Below are 14078 nucleotides of genomic sequence, written 5' to 3'. Positions count from 1 at the left end.
TCATGATTCAAGATACAGATGGAGGTCCACTAAAATTTAAGCTCTATGAGGATAGTTCTATGAGTTCATAGAATTTAAGTTCTATGAGAGCAGATATTTTTGTCTGCTTTATTCACTGCAGTAATTACAGTAGAATATAGTTGGTGCCCAAGAGACATTTGTTTAATGAATGGGTGAATCAATAATATATACAACATGAGAACAAAAAATAGAGCAGATAGTTAAACAGAAGATGATGGCCAAGAAGAAAGATCAGGAACTAGAAGTCAAACTAGTTGGTAAAATATAAATCAAACAAGCAGTCACACAGACAAGAATAAGAAAACCCCAAAATATGAAAGCAAGATAGCCAATGGAGTACTTGAGCATAATAAAGACGGCCTTTTTGGGAGTGCTTTTTATGTGTAGATACTGCTCTAAGACTTTCACATGTGTTACTTCTCTTTGCCCCTCACATTATGCTACTGTTAGCATGTTACAGAGAGGAATGTAAGTCACGAGAAGACTCCATCTTGTTTAAAGTCTCTATTTTAGAAAGCGGTAAAGATTATATTTGAGTCAGAGCTTCTGCCCCTGCTATACTGCCTCCCTTTGGACCCCCTGAATATAATAAATATTTAACGGAGCCTGGCATAGGAAGCAGAGAAATGGAAGCACAACAGTAGGAAGAGAGCTTGATTTCTAGCCAAACATCAAGGCCAGCCAGGAAAATTAATAAATCGGATTACTGTCTGGGCAGACACCAAACCTAAGGCTTAGTTGACCCAGGAATTCCTGTTGGAACAACATATTGGAAGCACATGGTAAGATACGGACAGATTATGGGAGCAGGTTGTTTTTGTCTTTTATATCATACTTCAACCACTTTAATTTTCTTAGTCTAGTAATTTCCATTTTGTGAACATTAAGCAATTTGTGGATTACCAAAGATCAGTATTTACATTTTAGTTCCTGATCTGTTGGTTGGTTAAATATATATGATAAAACACTCCTAAAAAGAGAGTAATTGTTTTTCAATTCACTTGCATTTTGTACTTTCTAGGAGCATGTGTGTAATTTGAAAAAGTAAAACAAAAAACCCATACATTTAAGAGATATTCTTTACTTGATTAATTGGCCCACTGTGGTGAATTTGGATTGTTGAACCATTGGATGAAATCAGATGGCCACAGAAATGTCATCTGAAGAGCTGACTTTAAGCTGTAGTAGTAACTACCACTCATTCAGTTCTCATTTGCTATCTGCTTGTATATTAATTAGCGCAGGTTTTCTCACCCTTGGCACTGTTGATATTCTGGGTAAGATAATTCTTTGCTGTGGGGGACTGCATTTTAGGATGTTTAGCAGCATCCTGGTTTCTACTCACTAGATGCCAGGAGCAAGCCCCTGTAAGAGTGAGGTGCTCAGGGCACAGAATGTAATGTGCTCTCGGATTGTGCCTCACCTCACTGTGGTTCCATGTGTGACAGATAATGTCAAATGTTCCTTTAAGGGCTAAAAAAATTCTACTCACTGAACCACTAAGTTAGAGGAATATGAATAGTTTTATCAACTACATTACAAAATGTATAAATGGGATCTATAATATAAAAGCTTATTTCTCATTCAAATAATAGTCCAAATATGTATCACTTGCCATGAGAGACTTTTTCCAGGTGAACATTCAGAGACCCAGGTTATTTGCACATTGTGCCTCCAATATATTCCGAGCCTCTTATTTTCTGCTGGTGGAGAGGGAAAGAGTCAAAGGAAAGAGACGCTGTTCTGCTGTGGCCATTGGAAGCGCACACACGTGACTTGAAAGCTGTATCTCAGAGGTACCAGACTTTGACTCACATTACATTGGCTACAACTCAGTCACATGGCTATTCCAAGGAGATTTGAAAACTGTAGTCTAGCTGTGTGCCCAGTATAAAGAAGAAACACGTATTTAATGAAGAGTTTACGCGTACACCCTAGAAAGCACAGAAACAATGTTTGTGTGAAAAAAAGAGAGAAAGAAGGGGAACGGGAAGAAATATGACTCCTAAAACTGGAAATGATTCAAAAGCACTTTGATAGAGAAATGAATAAATAGTTGGAATGCATTCACACAATTGAATATATGCAGCCATAAAAAAATGACCTGTAGCTAAACATGATATCAGGGATGAACCTTTGGAAGCATCAGGACAAACTAGCAAGTCTTGGAAGTTCACACTATTATACCTAATATAAAATTTAAAAACAATCCCCAAATTCTTCAATATACTCGTTAGGCACATGATAAAACTAGAGCAAGAAGCGGGGAAACACAGAATGCAGAATAGCAGTTATCTTTTAAAAAAGATGCAAGGGGGTTGGGATAGGAGAATGGCACAATGGTAGATGAAAGTTATTGGAAATGATCAATGCAAGTTATTGGAAATGGTCTTGTTTGAAGGCTGAGTGATGGGCTTAATGTTATGCTTCATATTATTTTCTTAGTAACTTAAGTATAATATTGTTTATGCATAAATAATGCATTACAATAGAAAATATTAATACAAAAAGATCCAAACAGAACAAACACATTAGTATTTATTTAGTATGGAACATCATATATTTTCTGAGCATTTGCCAATGGCAAATTTAACCAAATTGGTAAAGTATTATAACTTGTACTAGTTATTGTTAAAACCTTCTTAAGGCAGGACAAAGCAGTTAATTTCCAGTATGAATTTCTGGTACTATATTTCAATATAGCTTTAATCACTGTTACTTCGTGATTTATTTTGATTATGGCACATTAATTTTAATATTAAGATTTGTTATTACACTATTTTGAATAATAAGGAGGAAATTGTTTTTCACTCTATTATGTGCTTGAAAATGTGATTTTTTTATTTCAGAGAAGAGGCTTTTACCTCCAATATTTTAAAATTTTAATGCTGTCTAAGGCAAGAGAAAAATACAGAAGTATACCTTATGTTAAACTCTACTAGTATAATCTACTTAATTTGATGAGGAATGTAAAAAGAAAAAAACTTTACACTGAAGAGTTAACTCATATCGGAATGGAAAACCAAGAAATAATCTTTTGGAGCACAAATATAGAGAAATAGCATCAATTTACCCAGATCAATGTTGTTTGTCTGTGGGCCAATTAGTTGACAAACCCTTATTATATTCAAATACCCTCAATTTAGTAAACAAATTAGAATGTGGGTTTGGATGTTGCCTAAGCTGAGGACTTTCTTTCACCTTCTCGGATCCCTGTCTGATGTATTCTTTCATTTTCAGTTTGGAATCTATTGTTGATCATAGGTACTGATCACATTCCGGGGCCTCGTGGTAAGAAAAAAGGTACAAGAAATTCACTTAATCCTTCTTTTTCCTTTTCTCCTTTAATATCATAGGATACAGAATCAGAGAAATGTCTCATAAGTTAATTGGCAATGGATGATTTATAAGACTGTATTAATGACTTAATATATGAGAGCATTTTAAAAGAGATTTCACATGAAATACAAAATACCCACTACATACCCATAAAAATTTAAAAAACAGAATTCTATTCCCGGTAACATTTAGTTATCATTTAGGTTTGAACGTTCAAGGATATGCATATTGTTCAAGCATCCTTTTTTTTTTGGTAAAAGTACACACAAAATTTCAAGCAAATAAATTTGCATAGGAATGGTCATGATATTTTGACAAGTTCAGGATGGATAAATATAGAACTGACGCAGAAACTGTGATGCCTGACAGACATTGGTGTTTGCTTCATTATTGTCATGGAAATTGTGTATAAAAATAAATTTGACAAGCTTTGTTATGTTTGGTGCAATTGAAAAAGTTGTTTGTGTAATTCTTTTGATGATTAACTGACTAGAGTTTTAATGATGCCATTGAAGAGAAAAACAATGAAGCATCATTCCTAGCAACTGGTACCGAGAAGCATAGAAAATGATCCACAGTTTGCAGATTTACCTTGAATACAGCTGTTGGATGAATATAAAATTTGAAGAGTTGGAAGAAAAATGAGATACAGAACCTAGCATTTATAATGAATTATCAAATGTGAGTAATTGCACTCAGTTGAACCAAAACACTTAGATTTTTGAAGCTGACTCATCATTTTAATAATTTCCTTTTAAAAGCTGTTTTACGCCTAATAAATTCATATAACATCAAAGTGCTTTAAAACACAATCTCTATTTCTTTCATTAGATAAGGAAGAAGTGAAATTTAAAGTAAAATGTTCCCTTTAAAAAATCTATTTTTGCATGATATAGTGATTACCCCACTCTTTATTCTGACTGTCTGGGTTCATGATTTGGCTCTCCCTGGTGGCAATTGTGTACTCATAAAGTAGTTTTTGGAGAAAAATTTGGTTCACAGAAGCAAAATTTGCCAAAGAGAAAGAGCATGAGATTATATGCAGGATGGAGGTTAGACAGAAAAGGAAAAACCTTGATTTCACCCTTGCTGATATGCTAGTTGTTCAGGGCTATGACCCAGAGCCCAGGACCTGTGAATGTAAACTCAACTGACAGAATTCTCCCTGTCACGGATAACCATGGTATCTGATTTTATCACTTCTACAGGGGAGCAATATTACCAGTACATACTATTGCCTCTCTCAAAGAAGAAATGGCACTCATAAAACTATTGCGTTTTCCTAGATTTATAAGAAGAAAAGGGAGTACAATAAGGCACTCGTTTGATGTGACTCTCCTTTTTTGTTTTGTGTCTTCTAAATTTCTTAATTTTGATTTCCCCGCTATGCCTAGTGTTTACTGGAGCAACTATATTCCATGAAGTAGAAAGAAAGATTTTCATACACTGGGATTTACAAACCCTTACATCTTCTTTTTTTTTTTTTTCGAGAAACACTAAGAGATAGATAACAACTGGCCATTAAAGAATAAAGTAATACATAAACATTTCACCTGCACTGAGTGAATTTAAGACTTGGGCAGTAGTAAACCAAGCTGTGAGGCATTTTGAATTTTCAGGGTCACATAACGCAGTTGTGTCAGGAGACTATTTACTGGTGAGCAGAGACCCCAAAAATGTAGGCCTTCTGAGCCTTCTAAAATTTGTGTTGATCATTCTATAGACTTTCAAAAGTTTTACTGCGTGTGTTTCTATTCTTAAATGTTTTGTTCAGTTTTGCATGTTTTTGAATGCATATAAATGAAATCATGCCATAAATATTCTTTGAATACAGGCTCATTAAATTAATTTTCTCTAAGATTTGACCGTATTGTTCCATTTAGCCATTATTCACTGGTTCTTCTTCTACCTAGTATTCAATTTTTGGATATAACACAATTTATTTATCATTCTTCTGTTTATAGATATTTGAATGTGTTCATTTTTTTCTTAATGCAAACAGTGCTACTTAAACATTGTCACAGTTTTCTCCTGGTTATATACAGGTGGCTGTTTCTAGTTATATACAGTTATTATGGCCTAATATTTGACCCCCACACAAAACAAGAAATTCATTTTACTTGGTAATCAAATAAATCAAAAGTTTCACAAACATCAGAAGTAATCCTCATTCAACGCAGTCTCATATTTTTATTCCATTGTATTACATTTATACTCTATACCATGTCATTTTAGGTTGTTAATCTCTGGTCTCTCTCCAAAGGCCACAACCACAAAGCCAAGAGCGTAAAAGTTCTAGTATACTTAACTTGACAAATGAATTCAGTTGAAGGCTGGTTCACTTTTACACCCATCTATTTGAGATTCTTCTTTTACTGAACATTACTGGACATTAGAAGATTTCCTGCCAGATGGGCATCTTATAAGTATACTGTATATATACAAATGTATATATACATTTTTACACATACACAAGCACAGGATTATTTGTCGATTTCAGCAGGAGTTTAGTATCCAGTCTGCAGTGTGGCTAGAAATGGAAGTCCTCAGGTTTTGAAATCTTAGGAAGTGAGACACATATTGGAATTCTGTATTTCCAGAAGTACTAGATGACCTTGTTTTGGAAAAAATTTCCCATTAAAAACAGACAGAAACTAGACAAAATATAAAAACACATAAAATTATAGCTATTGGTAGAGATTAGAGATCTACCAAGGCATCAAGAAATTAGAACACAATCCCACAGAGTGGCAAAGTCCAGGTTCTCAAGGAGAAGCTCTCTGTGGACATTTGCTACTATGTCCCCTGCCCCTAGTCATTTGCTTACTTAAAAGCAGCAGCTGAAAGGCTGAGAGCAATTCAAATGTAAACATACAGGTAAATGGAAATGGATATTGGCTGTATAAGGCAATGATAAAACAAGCATTTTGGCAATACATATATCACATGATAATAATAGCACAAAAGATGGGAGGAAAAAATGAAATTAAAGTAATACGGTCCTTATGTTTTCTCAGAAGTGGTAATAGTATGAATAATATTAGATTTTAACAGGGCAAAAATCACTTTGAAATCACTAGGACAACTCCAAATGGAGATTTAAAGAATATATAGCTAACAGGAGAATGGAATTAAGCAATAAAGGGTAGCTACCAAAAACTACATCAATTATTACAGTTATTGGGAAATAATAAAATATTTTTTCTCTGAGAGCTTGGAAATGAATGAGAATATCTTCTATTACTATTTATTTTCAACATCATATTAGAGGTTCTAGCCAGTGCAATAAAGAAACAAAAGGTATAAAAATGAAAAGGAAGTAGAAAGCTCATTATTTTTGTGACATAACTGTGTAGGTAAAATATGTAAATGAATCTACATATGAACTTAAAATTAATAGGTATGTTTAGCAAGGTCAGAGAATTCAAGATCAATATTAATTATGCTTCTATATACCAGCAATAAACAAGTCAAATTATGTTTAAAAGTCATACCACTTATAAAAGCATAAAAATTATAGCTAATATAAGAAACTTAATGAATATCCACCAAAATGACTAAAATTTAAAATACTGGCCAGGCATGGTGGCACACACCTGTAGTCCCAGCTACTTGGGAGCCTGAAGTAGGACTATCACTTCTGCCTGGAAGGTCGAGGCTGCAGTGAACCATGATCGCACACTGTACTCCAGCCTGGGTGACAGAGCAAGACCTTCTCTCTAAAAAAATAATAAAATAAAATAGGCTGGGAGGGGTGGCTCATGCTTGTAATCCTAGCACTTTGGGAGGCCGAGACAGGCGGATCACCTGAGGTCAGGAGTTCGAGACCAGCTTGGCCAGCTCCGTCTCTACTAAAAATACAAAAATTAGCCAGGCGTGGTGGTGCATGCCTGTCATCCCAGCTACTTGGGAGGCTGAGGCAGGAGAATTGCTTGAACCAGGAGGTGGAGACCGTAGTGAGCAGAGATTGTGCCACTGCACTCCAGCCTGGGTGACAGAGCGAGACTCCGTCTAAAAGGAAAAACAGTAACTAAAATAAAATAAATAGTAACAGTTCTAAGTGTCAGAGAGAATGTGGAGTAATCGGAAGTCTTTTAGCCTGTAGCAAACCCACCGTTAGTAAACATGCAAAAGAGAACCTTACAGTTGTTCGCCAAGTGTTTGCAGCAGCATTATTTGTAATATCCCCAAATTGAAAACAGCCTAAATATCCATCAATAGTAGATGACTGATAATAAACAAATTATGGTATATTCCCAAAATATAACACTAAATCGCCATGAAAATTAACTCACTAGGGCTACCTATAACAATATGCATGAATCTCACAGAATTTTGTTAAAATAGAGTCCTAACACAGATAAATATAGATTTTTTGATTCCATTTTATAAAAGTTAGCAAAATTGATCTATGTAGATAGGAGTCAAGATAATTCTTAACATGGAGGAGGAAGGCTAGAGATAATTGAGTGAGGACATCAGAGCGACTTCTAAGGTCCTAGTAATATTCTATTTCTTAATCTAGGCCGATATGGGAAAGGCTAGAAATGAATTTTTATTCATAATCTTTATTTTTCACTCCTCTCTCTGAGCCCTTTGTCATATGACTTTAGAGTTTCTCTGATAAAGGCAGAATCTAGCTCCCTATATGACCTGTTTTGGTTAATAGAATGAGGCAGAAATGAAGGTATGTCTGTTCAAAGCCTAGGCTTCAAAGGCCCTTATACTTTTTTTTTTATTTCATTTTAAATTTTTGTGGGTACATACTAGATGTTTAAATATCTCATGAGGTATGTGAGATGTGTTGATAGAGGCAGGCAGTGTATAATAATCACATTATGGGAAATGAGGTATGCATCTCCTTAAGCATTTATTTTCTGTGTTACAAAAGTCTGCAATGCTTCACGAATTTGTGCAGAGGCTATGCTAATCTCTGTATCATTTCAATTTTAGTGTATATGCTGCTGAAGTAAGCACCCTCATGCATTTCTATCTGCTTTTTAGCATTTCTGCAATCACTGTGAATAGAACATGTCTGCGTTAGCCTCCCAAAAGGAGGATGGATGGGCTGTAGAGGAGAGACATACCAGATGTCTTACTTTGGTTGTGTTGTTATAACAAAATACTTTAAACTAGCTAATTTATAGAGAACAGAAACGTATTTTTCATGGAGGCTGGAACCCATGATCAAGGCACCAGCAGGTTCAGATCTAGTAACGGCCCAATCTCTGCTTCCAAGTTGGTGCCTCGTTGCTGCATCCTCTGAAGAAGAGGAAGGTTGTGTCCTCACCAAGCAGAAGAGGTGGAAGGCACAGAAGGGCAAAAGAGAGAGGGGCAAACTCCCTCCACTGAGTCCTTGCATAATGACATTAATCCATTCATGAGGGCAGAACCCTCATGACCTAAACTCCTCCCCAAAGACCCATCCTCTCAATACTTGCCTTGAGGATTATGTTTCCAACACACAAAGTTTAGGGGATACACTCAGACCATAACACCAGGTAAGCTGCCCCAGCCAAATGCAGCCTAGAGCGAGTCCCTGTTGGTATTTGCAAATGCACAAGTAAGCAGCTAACTGCAAACACAGGAGTAACGCTAGACATGTGGGCTCTGCTCTTGGCTGGATTCGGCAGGTTTCCTTTAGACGGGAGAGTTCTGTTTCACGTGGTTTTCGTTCTCTCCCACAGACTGATAGGCTAGACCAGGTGTGTCTTTCTCATGACGATGGCATCAGCTCATGTAGAACAGCATTTTACACAAGGTCTCTTGGATTCTTGACTTGGAACTAGCTCTCCATAAGTTCTGCTTTATTCCATTAGTCAAAGCAAGTTAGTTAGATGACCAAACCCCAAATGAAGGGACAGAGAAATGTCCTTTTTTGTGGAAAAAACTGCAAAATCTCAAGGCAATAGCTTTAATCAGAGGAATTGTGAAGTATTGGAGCCATTAACACAATCTTTGACTCCTAGAAGGATATCACACAGTAAATAAGTAATTACAGCATAATTCATTCATTAAAATTATAGTAAGTATTATGATGAAGAAATACTGCATGGTAAGCTCTACATGGAAAACAAAAGAGAAAACAAATACATTGTTAAGCGTTTCTATTTCAAGATTACAATCCTGGATAATTATAATATTGACTATCACATCTCCATAAGAGGAGCTATTTAATAATGCACATGATATCTCGTCTGTATTTTGTTAAATGCATAAAACTGACATTAAGAAACAAAACTAATATCCTAGCTATGTAAAAATCTCTGATTGTTTTTCTATTTAATTTTGAGAGCTAAACAAGCCAGGCTATTTCCTTCTATCTCCGATGACTTTGCACAGAACTTTTACACCATTTGGGATTCCACACTATGTGGTTTTGTATCTTTAGGTTTGAGGAACATATATATTGAGAGATTATGAGGGAGTGAGGTAGGGAATTATTAGGGAAAAAATTTGTCCTCAAAGTGTTAGCTTTGCAAAGAAAGAAAAATGCACCAGCATTTATACTTTCCTGGGTATCTCGTTCAGGGCCCTTCTCATTATTCTACTGTCCACTCCTGACTCCCTCTGCAGGACGAGGAAGGAGTATCTCATTTGTCCACGTAATCGGTTGGTGTTTCAAAAGCTCTCTTTTCTCCCTTGACTGCCTTCAAGCAGAGTAAATTCTTCTCTTTTTCCTCTTCAAGTGTAATAAATCTTTGGGGATCTATCCTCTCTTACAATAGGGTGGAAAGATGAGGAAGAAGCTGCTGTTTTGAAGTTTTATCTGCATCTAGGTAGGCAAACTCAAATAAGAGTGGGATAAGCAAAATATCCCTGAGGTATTTTCCGATCTAGTTTTACCAATAATGTATACTTAGATTCTGATTTGGCTTCTTCTGGCTGCTGTTAGTCGATTGGATTTAAGACGGCTGCAAATTCTTTGACATTCCTTCCATTGAGAGTGGGGTCTATACCCCCTGCCCTATAAATTCAGTGAGGAAGTGATGCTATGTAACTTCCAAGGCTAGGCATACAATTTCCATGCAGCTTTTACCTTGTTCTCCTAGGACAATCACTTTCCAGGTGCTTCCTCTTGGGTATCTCAGAATCCAGCTGCCATGAGAAGAGAAACCTAAACCACCTAGGGAGGCCCTGTGTGGGTATCCGGCTTACAGTCCCAGCTGAGGAAGATTAAATCAGGCACCACACAAGGAAGTGAAAGAGGCACCAAAATCATAGACCAGAGACCAGTCATTTTTGTTGGACACTGTCTGAATTCCTGATCCACAGAAGCAATTAATTAATATAATCAAATGGTGGGTTTTTTTTCAGGCCACTAAATTAGGGCGCATTTGTTATATAGCAATAATGACTGGTACATTTGAGAAAAGAGCATGGATGAGGGACAACCATACATCCGTGCAACAGATGAATCATACAAAGGAAAAGGACAATTCTTGGGAAAGAGAACTCTCAGAAATGTCAATCTGTTTCAGGAGTTCAAGCCTCATCAGGATCCAACTGGCCAGAATCGGTTGCTTCCAGTTAAGCCCCTAATATTCAAAGGCAACTATTAGCGCAAGTCTGAAATGGTTTTGGGAATGTGATTTTAGAATGACCAAGGCCAGACTGTAATCACTAGAAACACGAGTATCATCCACCTGGTCAGCTCCATGCCTGCGCCCCGGAATGATGGGAATATATGTGTATGCAGCCTTAATTACAGAAAATTTAAAAATAGTTGTGTGTGTGTGTGTCGGTGGGTGGGTGGGTGTACTACCTTAGAGAAAAAGACAAATGACAAGAAAACAAATTAATATTTTGAGTTTGAGTTTAGTCATAATACATACTCATCTTCAGATATTCTTTAGATACACACACACACACACATATACAATCACACACATACATATCTCCCAGATTTAGAGCAAACCTTCATCACCTCTTCTATTGTCTTCATTTTTACCTATATTTCTAACTATGAAATTACTATTTATTTGAATTGAAGATCCTAAGATAATTGAATATTTATTTTCTCTAGTACGTGTCAAGTATGTTAAGAATTTAAAATTTCGGTAATAAGGATGAGACAAACAGACAAAAACCTTTAAAATAATTTAATAGCTGAGGTCATCAAAACTGTACTATTCCCAGAATTTAATGATCCAAGTTTTTTGTCCCTCTTTCAATATTGCAGAATGGTTACAAAATTTATTTTGGAATTTTAGTATAAAATTTACGCTATTTTAGTGCCTAATTCACATCCTTGGAAGAACAAATTAGTTTACCTTTGTACTGGTTTAGACTCAGTTTCAAATTACAGGTACTCACAGGCACTAGCTTAAGCAATATGGAGTATTTATTACAATGATGCTAGAATATCTCATAGAATTGAAGGGTAGGCATAAATTTAGTTCTCTGGAATGGCCTGAAAACAGGAACTAGGAAGTTTTATGCTCTCTTTGTGTGTGTTTCAATTTCCTCCTTCTCAAGGATCAGCTGATTCCAGTTTTCCTGACCACACAGCCAAACAACACTAACAACAACAAAACATGGCTGCTGATGAACCCCCGGTTGACATGTTGCTCCCTGGAGCAGACTTCTCTTTTTCAGTCTCAACTTCAAATTCCTAGGGATTGAACCATGAATAGCTTAGGCTAAGTCACCGTCTTTGGGGGATGGACTCCGATGGCCCTGCCCTGTCAGGCCTGGTGAGAGGACAGGGCCATGCTGCACAAAACAGCTTCCCGGACTGACTACTGCCCTCCTGTGGTGAAACGGGGGAAGCTGCTCCCAAATAAGGGTGTTATGAAAAGACTAGTCAGAGGGAGCTCCCATGAGAAATCAATAATGAATGCAAATTCTGTATTTTGAAATTCCAAAATGAATTAATAGGGAGACCAATGAGTTAAAAAGTCTTGCTTTGCCACCTAATGTGCTTTCCATGTTGGAATGCTATGCAAGGCATCTGCCAGTTACATTAATCCCTTCCAGGAGCCTCCACATAACAACCAGGTCTATATCGATCTAGTCAAGTTCTGTTCCCTTTGCATTGGCTATGCAGTTGATTTACAAGGGATTCCTCCCCAGCACAGTCTAAGGGGATCAAGGGGAGAACCCCACATACCAGCGACACACTATGCTGTATTGTGCCGGTTAACTGATCAATGCATTCTTTTCCAGATGAGTTTGAGTTGAAATCGGTTACCTTGACATTAGAGTCAGTGCAGGTGCAGCAGGCTGTACAGTAATAGCTGGACATCAGATAGGTAAAATGATTTCCATAGAGCCCAGACAACACCTGTTTTAGCAGAAATGACCAGTAGAGCTGCTTCTGATTCAGCACATCCAGACCAATAGAGCTGGGGTTGTATGAGTACTGTAAGAAATGGACATTTCAGGCCCCAAGTGGCTTCTAAGGCCTGCTCTTATATTTCCTTATTTACCAATAAATTGTTAAAATATGTTCCCATCACCTGAGAAAAACTGAATATGATTCTGTGCTATGCAACTTAAAAGAACCTATTTGATACACTTCTCAGGAGGCAAACAATTGACAGTGAGACTGAAAGGATGCTCAGATTAATAGTAAATAAATTTGAAAAGTGTTAGTTTTATTGGTATTAATAATGAAAAATAGTAGTGATAATAACAATGACCACAGTGCTGACCTCTTTATAGTGAGTGCTCACTGTGTTCCATTGAAAGTACGGCATTATCTGAACCTAAACAGCACACCATGTTCCATTGAAAATACAGGCATTATCTTCACCTGAACAGCACATGGGTCCTATGAGGTTGTTTCAATGTTACCGTTCTCATTTTACAAATGAGGAATCTGAGGCTCAGAAAAGTTAAGTTTCCCGAGATCCTGTAGCTGGGAAATGATGAAGCCAAAAATGTGACGCAGAGCCTGAGCTCTTCACCCCTTTGTTGAACTTCTTCTGTGGGACTTTTTAAAGATATGGAGTATTGAGAACAGATCACAATTTCATTTTGAGTAACCAAGTAAAGTGCAATCTAAAGACACATACATAAAGGACTCCCAGTAGCAAATATGTGGTTTACCTTTCCACATATTTTCCAAAATATTTGCCCTTGGATACTAATCCTAAAGTATTTCAACATCTGGTTCAAATTACACATTTTGCTTTATCTATAAAACTGCAAAACGTTATATCATTAGCACCAAGCAAACATGTGTTCCTCATTATGTTTTATTCTATTCATATTGAAATAATTATTAAAATGACTTCAGTTTCTCTATTTTCCTTATTTACTTGTACTATTTTAGTAGCAAATAAAGTGTTTTATGTTAGACTAAAAAGCCATATTGAAAATTTGGGAAATTTTATTCTTTTATCTTGTTTTTGCAAGTCATCAGCTGTGATAAAATTTTAAAAAGTTATAACCCAGAGTTTATTAAAAATAACTCCCACTCTAATAAACCTACTCTTCCAAATGTCACCAATTATTATTTAAGAGAAATTGAAAAGACTTTTAAAAATGGCTTGTCTCTATTCACCGTCCTAGGATTCTTAACACTGTGGACCATCTCCTTTTTCTAAATGACCACAAGTTTTAAGAGTAGGAATAGAAATGTGAAATGGGAAGAGGAAAATACTATTTGGAACATTGGTGTGAAGGAGAATAATTATGTAGCGTAGTAGGTTGCAGGTATGTAAAGGTTAAATAAAAATTGTTATGTGTCTTTATTTGTTTTCTGAGCTTGT

General features: G+C 36.3%; 1 pseudogene; it reads right to left on the bottom strand.

The window, feature by feature from the left end:
- Positions 1-8246: 8246 nt before the first annotated feature.
- Positions 8247-8337, bottom strand: LOC123572026 (U6 spliceosomal RNA; annotated as a pseudogene).
- Between the last annotated feature and the right edge of the window lie 5741 nt (positions 8338-14078).

The sequence above is a fragment of the Macaca fascicularis genome, chromosome 2 (assembly GCF_037993035.2).
Source record: "Macaca fascicularis isolate 582-1 chromosome 2, T2T-MFA8v1.1".
NCBI lineage: Eukaryota > Metazoa > Chordata > Mammalia > Primates > Cercopithecidae > Macaca > Macaca fascicularis.
This window is presented reverse-complemented; position numbering and strand designations above follow the sequence as displayed.